Consider the following 9,717-nt stretch of genomic DNA (forward strand, 5'->3'; position numbering starts at 1 on the left):
AAATGAAATGTATTTAATAAAACTAAATTAGTGAACAAAGCTAAATTTAGCATCCGTTTTACTGAATGACGATTTCACAGTGACCTTCATAATATGGTTTGAACTCCTTTGAGTCTGAAAGGCAAACCAGTTCCAAGTTCATCAATCTTTACTTGATTTGCTTTGGCCATGAGATGTTGACCAAGCTGACATTCAGGACAGTTACCACTTCCATATGTCATCACATACATAAATCTTTGTACCCTCTCCAAAGCCTCTACATTCTTCCCATAATGAGGTGACCAGAAGTAAAAACAATATTCTGAAGTGTAATCTAACTAGGTAACTTTTTTTTTACACAGAAGGTGACAAGGGAACAGGCTGTCAGAGGAGGTGATTGAGACAGGAACAATTGCAATTAAAAAAAAATCTTGGATGGAGACATGGATAGGATAGATTTAGAGGGATATTGGGAAAACACAGGCAATTGGTCTTGTATGGATTTTCAGCAAATGGAATCATCCATGCATTATGTGACAAGATCCAGACAACCTTCAAGCATGGGCAATCAATGGTAAAGTGACATACCATTAAAATGCCATGAAAGAATTATTTTCAACAAGAGGGTCTAATAGTGTAACCTTATCACCCACTGGAATGATCATGAGGTCCCCTACCATTAATATCCTAAAGGGGTGGAGGGAGGGAGGGTCAACATTGCTAATATATAAGTTGAAGAAATATTTATATATGAATATATAACATAAATGAGCATGCATCTTCATTGCTGCAATATAATTAAAGGGACCAAAACTGTATTCCAACAGTGTAATCACAAAAGTTCCTTGTTCTGAAGGGCTAACGTAGAATTATTTGCTTGATAATTTCACTGGACAATTTGTTTTTAACGGTTTGCTTCCTTAAAAAAATGGACAATATGATAGACAACTTCAAGGTGAATACAATTGTAATTTTTATTTTTCTGCATCGTGATGCGTTGTGTTTGTTCAACTGACCTAAAAATGTTTGGCTGCTGATTTTCAATTGTACTCTGCATCTGATGCCTCTCATGTCAGTAGCCAACATTGAAGGATTCCAATTGCCTTGATACCACTTTTCCAATGTCACAATGTCCTGGTGAAACCTTTCACTGACTGCACCAAGATCTGCAGGGAAGAAGTATCAATGTAGAAAATGAATTTTCGACGACACGCTGCACTTGGTGGTTTTATACGCTTGAAGTAGATTTAAAATATGACAGGAAATCACAAAAGTAGGTTTTATATTAAAAAAAACAGTACCTGATGGGAACGTTCTAAGGTGACTTGTGATCAGCAGCCAAAAATCCATAAAATACTCCTAAGTGTTCTGGAAGCAAAATCTCCATTGTCCAGTGTTTTTTTTTTAATTAATGATTCATCCACAAGAACAGTTGGATATCTCTTATCTTTACTCATTTGCAGTTGCTCTCCACTTAAATAATAATTCATCCTTTCATTTCTCTTACACTTCCTGACATTAAATTCCATTTGCCAGATATTCTTCTCTATCTGGCTGAAGAAACAAAACACCTTAATTCTCATGACCCCTCCGCAAGACACATTGTGATCATTAAGATTTAAATCCGGTTGACAAGATAATTTGAAGGAAACGTGGAAGTCTGCGGATGGGATTGAAGTAAAAACACACAATAAATGTTAGAGGAATTCAGCCAGTCTCACAAGGTCCATAGGAGATAAAGACATATTTACTGATATTTCAGGTTGAGCTCTTCCTAAAGTAATGACTTTTTTTAAAAAAAGAGAAAGGTAGATGAATGGAAGGGAGAGGTGACCAGACCAACAAACAAAAGGTGTTAATTGGATATGATGGCTGGTCTCAGTCTGGCAGGGTATGGACAGACGTAGCAGCAAGAGAATGGAACGGGGAATTGAAATGAGTGCCATGCTATTGTGGCAGACAGAATGATCTCCCAGTCTGTGCCCAGTCTATCTGACATAGAGGAGACCACAACAGGAGCACTGGATGAAGTAGATGACCCCTGCAGATTCACAAGTTAAGTTTTGCTTCACATTGGAAGGCCTGTTTGGGGCCCTGAATGGTGGTGAGGGAGGAAATGAGAGCATCTACTTTGTTCACAGAGGTAGATGCCAAAGGGGCAATAGATGGGAAGGGAGGAGTGCATGAGAGAGTCACAGATGAAGTGGTCCCTGTGGAAGGTGGAGAGGGGAGGAGAGTGACCTGTCTGGTGGTGGAATCACATCGGAGGTAGCAGAAATGGCCAGGGAGGATGTGTTGGACACAGAGGCTGGTGGGGTTGTAGTGCAATCTGTCCTTGTTGCACAGGGAGGTGGAGGGGGCAATTTTGATTTAAATCTTGACCTGAACAATTGCAAATGAGGACACTAAATGTATAAAATTGGATCCTCTGCAATCCACTGGCTGTGATTGGCCGATTCAACCGCTATTCTTGCGGCCTATCCCACGTGGTGTCTGCCCGATCATTGTGTTCGACGACTGTTTGCTGTGTTGGCCCATAGAGTGGGTCGCGGCCGCTACACAATAATAATAAAGGTTATAGATTTGTTTTGCATTATCCAGCTACTTAGAAAATATTTGTACCAGATCAACAGAATGTGCTTTTTACAAATTATTTACAAGCCGAAGAGTATGCTGAAAATCTTCCTAAAATTCAAGTAACAGATGTTACAAGGAAAAGCACCTAAATTAGATGGGAGTAAGATTTAAGTTATGTCAATAGATCAACAGGTCTGGCAAGATTTATACAAAGATGCTATGTCCAATACAATTAATGTAAGATATAGATGACTTCATTATAACTTTTTACATCAATTATATATTACGCCTCAGAAATGGGACTAAAATTACAAATAGTTTCTTTGAATCCTCCAAAATTTCCATGGAAAACAGTAAGGGTCTTATTAGAGCATCTTCTGAATCAATCCAAATCAATATATAGCAATGTAATCATTATTTTAGATTTAGGTTTTTAGCTTAGTAGGGGTGGGGGGGGGGGGTAGGGATTAGTTGTTTTTTTTTATATATTAATCAACATATTTGTAAACTCTATCATTGTGATTTATGATTAATTGCTGTTATATATGTGCTGATTTTAAAATATTAATAAACCCTGGGTTTTTTTGCAAATGATGCAAAATTACGACATATTGGCAGTGCAAAATAAACTGTACACAGCATGTGCATGTAAACAACTGTAAACAGATAACAAATGTAAACAAAATGACTGTGCAATACAAAGAAATTTTTAAAAAACATCAGTTGATTGCACAAGTAAGAGTCCTTAAATGAATCCTTGATTGAGTTGGTTGTTGAGGAGTCTGATGCTGGAGGGATAGCAGCTGTTCCCGAACCTGGTGATGGGAGGCTTGTGGCACCTATACTTCTTTCCTGATGGCAGCAGTGAGAATAGAGCATGTAGTGGGTGGTATGGATCCTTGATGATTGCTGCTGCTCTCTGATGGCAGCATTCCCTGTGGATGTTCTCGATGGTGGGGAGGCTTTTGCCTGTGATGTCCTGGCTGTGTCCATTACATTTTTGAGGGCTTTACTTTCAGGAATATTGGTGTCCCCAAACAAGACCATGATGCAGCTGATCAGCACACTTTCCACCATACATTTATAGAAATTTACAAGGGTTTCTGATGTCATACCAAACCTGCGCAAGCACTGATGTGCTTTTTCATGATGCCATTTGTGTGTTTGGCCCAGGAAAGATCCTCCAAGATAGTGACTCCCAATAACTTAAATTTGCTCATCTTCTCCACCTCTGATCCCACAATAATCACTGGATTGTCTTTCCCTGGCTTTGAAGTCAACAATCATCTACTTAGTTTTGATGACATTAAGTGGAAGGTTGTTGTTGGTGCACCATTCAGCCAAGTTTTCAGTCTCCCTCCTGGATGCTGATTCATCATCTTCCTTCAAAAGCCCACTACCGTCGTATCGTCAGAAAATTTGTAATGGTGTTTTTGTTGTACCGAGCCACACAGTAGGTGTAAAGTGAGTAGAACAGGGGCCTAAACATAACCTGTGGTGCTCCGGTACTGATGGAGATTGTGGAGGAGATGTTCTTACCGATCCTCACTGATTGGGGTCTGGAGGTGAGGAAATCCATGATTTAATTACACAGTGGAGCATTGAGTCCAGGTCTTGGAGTTTGCAGATCAATTTTGAGGGGATGTTGGTGTTAAATGCCAAAATGTAGTTGATAAAGAGCATCCTGATGAATGCATCTTTACTGTCCAGGTGTTTCAGGGATTTGTGTAGAGCCAGTGAGGCAGCATCCACTGTGGACCTGTTGATACGATAGGCAAACTGGAACATTTCCAAGTTTCCATTCAGATAGGATCTGGTATGCTTCAACACCAGCCATTCAAAACTCCATCACTGTGGATGTGGGAGACGCTTGCATTGGCCGTCCAGCTTGGCGCAGCAAGATCACCACAGGAGCCTGTGCAGCTGAAATCAGGTGCATCATCGAGGCACAACAAAAGCATGCGGTACACAAGGCCCGAGCAGCATCCACTGCCACGACAGCACCCGCAGGTGGGCGTGCCTTCAGGGCTCGGATTGGCCTCACCAGTCACCTCCAGACTCGCAGCCACCAATCTCCAATTTGACTGAAGCCATGGACATCTTCGACTACGAAGGACGAACGACAACTGTTGATGTAAGTGCTACTGGTCGATAGGAAATAAGCAGATTACTGCTTGCTTCTTGGGTACCGGTATGATTGATGCCTATTTGAAGCAGATGGGTCCCTGCTGGAGTGTGATATTGAAGATAGCCGTGAATACATTGGTAAGTTGGTCAGCTGGGCCAGATGCTTTCCTCAGATTCACTCTCCAGAAAATAGCATGCACGTCCTCTTCAGATACAGACAGGGTGGGATCATCAGTGGACATGGGAGTTGGACAGATGGTTCCTCGCTGTTACTGTCATCAAATCGGGCATGGAAGGCATGGAGTTCCTATGGGAGTGAGCTGCTTCTACATTCCAGTCCTAACCTGTTCAACCTTTCTCTGATGTCATCCTCATAAATCTTCACTGCACTTTTTCTATCTGATTGATATCTTTCCTGTAGTTAGGTACTTCAAGTTTGCCTCACCATTGTTTTATACAACTTTACCATGACATCCCAACTCTGATACTCAATACTTTGATTTATGAAGGCCAATAAGCTAAAAGCTCTCTTTATAATCCTATCCACCTGTGAAGCCATTTTCAAGGAATTATGTATTTGTATTCCCAGATCCTTCTGTTCTACCACATTCCTCAGTACCCAAACATTTACTGTTTCTAAGTTTATCCTTCCAAAATGTGACACCTCACACTTGTCTGCACTAAATTCCATCTGTCATTTTTCCAGCTGGTCCAGATCCCTCTGAAAGCTTTGAAAACCTTCTTTGCTGTCCACAATGCTGCCAGTCTTGGTGTCATCTGCAAATTTGCTGATCCAATTTACCATATTATCATCCAGACTATTGATATAGACAATAAACAGCAATGGTCCCAGCACAAATCCCTGAGGCACACCACTAGTCACAGGCCTTGTCTGGGAAGCCACCATCCATCACCTCTCTGGCTTCTCCCATTCAGCCTTTGTTGAATTCAGTTCACTACTTCACCATGAAAACTTAGCATTTGAATCTTCCTGACTAATCTCCGATGTATGACCCCGTCAAAGGCCTTACTAAAGTCGATGTAGACAACATCCACAGCCTTTCCTTTTTCAACTTTCCTGGTAACCTCCTCAAAAAGCCCTATAAGATTGGTTAAACACAACCTACCATGCACAAAGTCAAAATAATTGTATATCTGATCTTTTACAACACCTTCCAATAATTTACCTGTAACTGACATTAGGCTCACTGGCCTATAATTTTCATGGTTACTTTTGTAGCCTTTTTTAAGCAACAGAACAACGTGACCTACTCTCAATCCACTGGCATCACACCCGTGGCTAAGGACATTTTAAATATTTCTGCCAGATCCCCTGCAATTTCTACACTAGGGTCCATCAAAGCCTGAGGGAATATCTTGTTAGGCCCTGGGGATTTATCCATCCTTATTTGCTTTAAGACATCAAGCACTTCCTCCTCTTTAATCTGAATAGGTTACATGACCTAACTGCTTGTTTTCTTTACTTCCCACAAATCTGTGCCCATGTCCTGAGTGAATACTGATTGGGGAAAAAAAAAGCATCTCCCCATCTCTTTTGGCCCCATGCAAAGTCGATCAATTTTGTCCCTTACTATCAGTTTGCTCTTAATATACCTGTCAAAACCTTTTGGATATTCCTTCACAATGTCTTCTAAAGCAATTTTGTGTCTTACTTTAGCCTTCCCAATTCTTTCTTGAGATTTTTCTTGCTTTTTAAAAAAATATACTCCGTAAGTATTTCATTTGCTCCATGTTGCCCTTACTTGTTATGCATCTCTTCTTCTCAACAGGATCCCCAATATCTATCGAAAACCAAGGTTTGTTATGCCTGCTAACCTTACTTTTAATCCTGACAGAAACATACAAACCCTGTATTCTCAAAATTTCATCTTCAAATGTCTTCCACTTACCTCACACAACCTTGACCCAAAACAGCTTATCCCAATATATGCATTCTAGATCCTTTCTCATTTCCTCAAAATTGCCTTTCTCCAATTGAGAATCTCAACCCAAGGCCCAGACCTATCCTTCTCCATAATTGAAACCAATGGCATTGTGATCACTCGACCCAAAATATTCCCCTACACATACTTGTCACCTGACCTGTCTCATTTCCTAATAGGAGACCCAGTATTGCTCTCTCTCTAGTAGGTACCTCAATATATTGATTTAGAAAACTTTCCTGAACACATCAGCCCTTTGAGTTTGGGAATCCCTGTCAATATGAGGAAAGTTAAAATTTCCTACTTTCACCTTGTGTTTCTTGCAGCTGTCTAATCTTTCTACAGATTCACTCCTCCAATTTTCATTGACTTTTGGGTGGTCTATAATACAAACCCATGAAGGTGGTCATACCTTTTCTGTTCCTCAGCTCCACCCATATAGCCTCACTTAATGCTGATAAGTGTGAGGTGCTTCATTTTGGTAAGAAGAATCAGAATAGAACATACATGGTAAATGGGAGAGCATTGAGGAATACAGAAGAGCAGAAAGATTTAGGAGTAACGGTACATCGTTCCCTGAAGGTAGAAACTCACGTGAATAGGGTGGTGAAGAAGGCTTTTAGTATGCTGGCCTTTATCAATCATTGCATGGAATATAGGAGCTGGGAGGTGATGTTGAGATTGTATAAGACGTTGGTGCGGCCTAATTTGGAGTTCTGCGTGCAGTTCTGGTCGCCTAATTATAGGAAGGATATAAACAGAGTGGAGAGAGTGCAGAGAAGGTTTACCAGAATGTTACCTGGGTTTAAGTATCTAGAGTATAGGGAGAGATTGGACAGATTAGGTCTTTATTCTTTGGAGTGTAGAAGGTTGAGAGGGGATTTGATAGAAGTATTTAAGATTATGAAAGGGATAGACAGAGTGGATGTGGATAGACTATTTCCGTTAAGAGGAGGAAAGATTAAAACAAGAGGACATGAGTTAAGAATTAAGGGGCAGAGGTTTAGAGGTAACATGAGGGGGAACTTCTTTACTCAGAGAGTGGTAGCCGTGTGGAATGATCTTCCGGGAGAAATAGTGGCGGCGGAGTCAATTGTATTATTTAAGAAAAGGTTGGACAGGTATATGGATGAGAAGAAGATGGAGGGTTATGGGCATTGTGCAGGGAGGTGGGACTAGAAAGGGGTGTTTGGTTCTGTGTGGACTAGAAGGGCCTAATGGCCTGTTTCCGTGCTGTAATTGTTATGTTATGTTAAATAGACAATCCCTCTGGTTTGTCTGAGCACAGTTGTGATGTTTTTGCCGACAAGCAATGCCACTCCTTCCCCTTTAAACCCCCCCCCCCCCTCATTCTATTGTGTCTAATGCAATGTAAGCCCGGAACATTGAGCTGCCAGTGCTGCCCCTCCTGCAACCAAGTTTAACTAATGGCCACAATGTCATAATTCCACGTACCAAAACACTCTCATCATCTGCTTTTCCTACAATACTCCTTGCATTGAAATAGGTTGATACACCTGAGAATACTTCCACCATGTACAACCTTTGACTTTTAACAGTGAATGCAATTTTCACATTATCTTTTCCTTCCTCTGTTCTTATATCTACTCTGGCACCCTGGTTCCCATCCTTGCTGAAAGCCCAGTTTAAACTCGGACAGCACTAGCAAACCTTCCCACAAGGACATTAGTCCCTCTCCAGTTCAGATGCAAACTATTGTGTCCGAGAAGAGAACTCAATGTAGTCCACGACATCTGCCTGCTCAACTTCATTCCTGAGAATGCTCTGTTCTTGATCTGAGATATCTCAGACCCTGCCACCAAGGAGGTAACATACCATTTGGGATACTTGATATCTTCTAAAGAACCGCTTATCTGTTCCCCTAAGTATGGAATCCCCTATCACTACAGCTCACCTCTTTTCCTCCCTTCCTTTCTTTGACACAGGACGAGGCTCAATGTCAGAGACCTGGTTGCCATGACTTGTCCCTGATAGGTCCCCCCTAACCGTATCCAATATGGTATCCCTGTTATTGAAGGGAATGGCCGCAGGGGTGCCCTGCCTGTCAGTTCCCTTTCCCTCACCTGTCACCAATCTACCCTCTTCCTGCCTCCTAGGTGTGGTAATGTTCCTGTAACTCTTGTCTATCACCCCCTTGCCTCTCAAATGATCCAGAGTTCATCTAACTCCAGCTCCAATTCCTTAACCCAGCTTGTCAGGAGCTGCAGCTGGATGCACTTCTTGGAGATGAAGTCGTCAGATCCTGCTGGCTTCCCTGATGATCCACATTCTGCAAGAGGAGCATTTTGCTGCCTTGGCTGTCATTCCCACTGTTTATTACTAGAGGGGAAGAAATGATATCAAAAACCTGCCCTTACCCGATGTATACTTTTTGTTCCTCGAACAGGGTGGGCCTTTCTTACTCATCTCCTGCTATACCTCCCCAGCCTCTTCTCTTTGAAGCCTTACCAATTTGGCTCAGTCCATTCCAACAATGATTGCTCACTCAATGCTACACAATCCCTCTTTTATAGTGGTGTTTGGGTCACCTGACCTCAATTGCCCTTCAACTGCTCTTTGCTGATTCTCTCATTTTCAACCCTTGTGATTGCCCAATCAATTGCTCCTCTGTCTTTAACTGTTGAACTTTATTGCCCAATCAACTTTCATCTGCTGAGTCTTCCCTGTTCAACCCTTTTGTCTATGCGTTATGCCTGGTTGCATATCTGTGCATTCTGCACTGAGGATCGAAGAATGCATTTATAGATTTTGGGCTGCTAATCATGAAAATCACCCTTCAATGTTCCTACCACTAACCTTTTTTTTCGATATAACCTATTTTTGTGGTTTCCTGTTGTATTTTAAGTCTACTTCAAGCTACAAAACGATGAAGTGCAACATGTCATTGAAAATTCATTTTTTGCCTTCACACTTGGATGTCTTCCCTGCTGATCTTGGTGCCGTCAATGACAAACATGGTGAAAGATTTCACCAGGACGTTGCGACTGTAGAAAAGCTGAATTAGTCAACTGGAATCCATCAGTAGTGGCCGAGTATCGTTGGACACTGATAGGAGAGGCATCAGATGCGG

The sequence above is a fragment of the Narcine bancroftii genome, chromosome 6 (genome assembly GCF_036971445.1).
Source record: "Narcine bancroftii isolate sNarBan1 chromosome 6, sNarBan1.hap1, whole genome shotgun sequence".
NCBI classification, from domain to species: Eukaryota; Metazoa; Chordata; class Chondrichthyes; order Torpediniformes; family Narcinidae; genus Narcine; species Narcine bancroftii.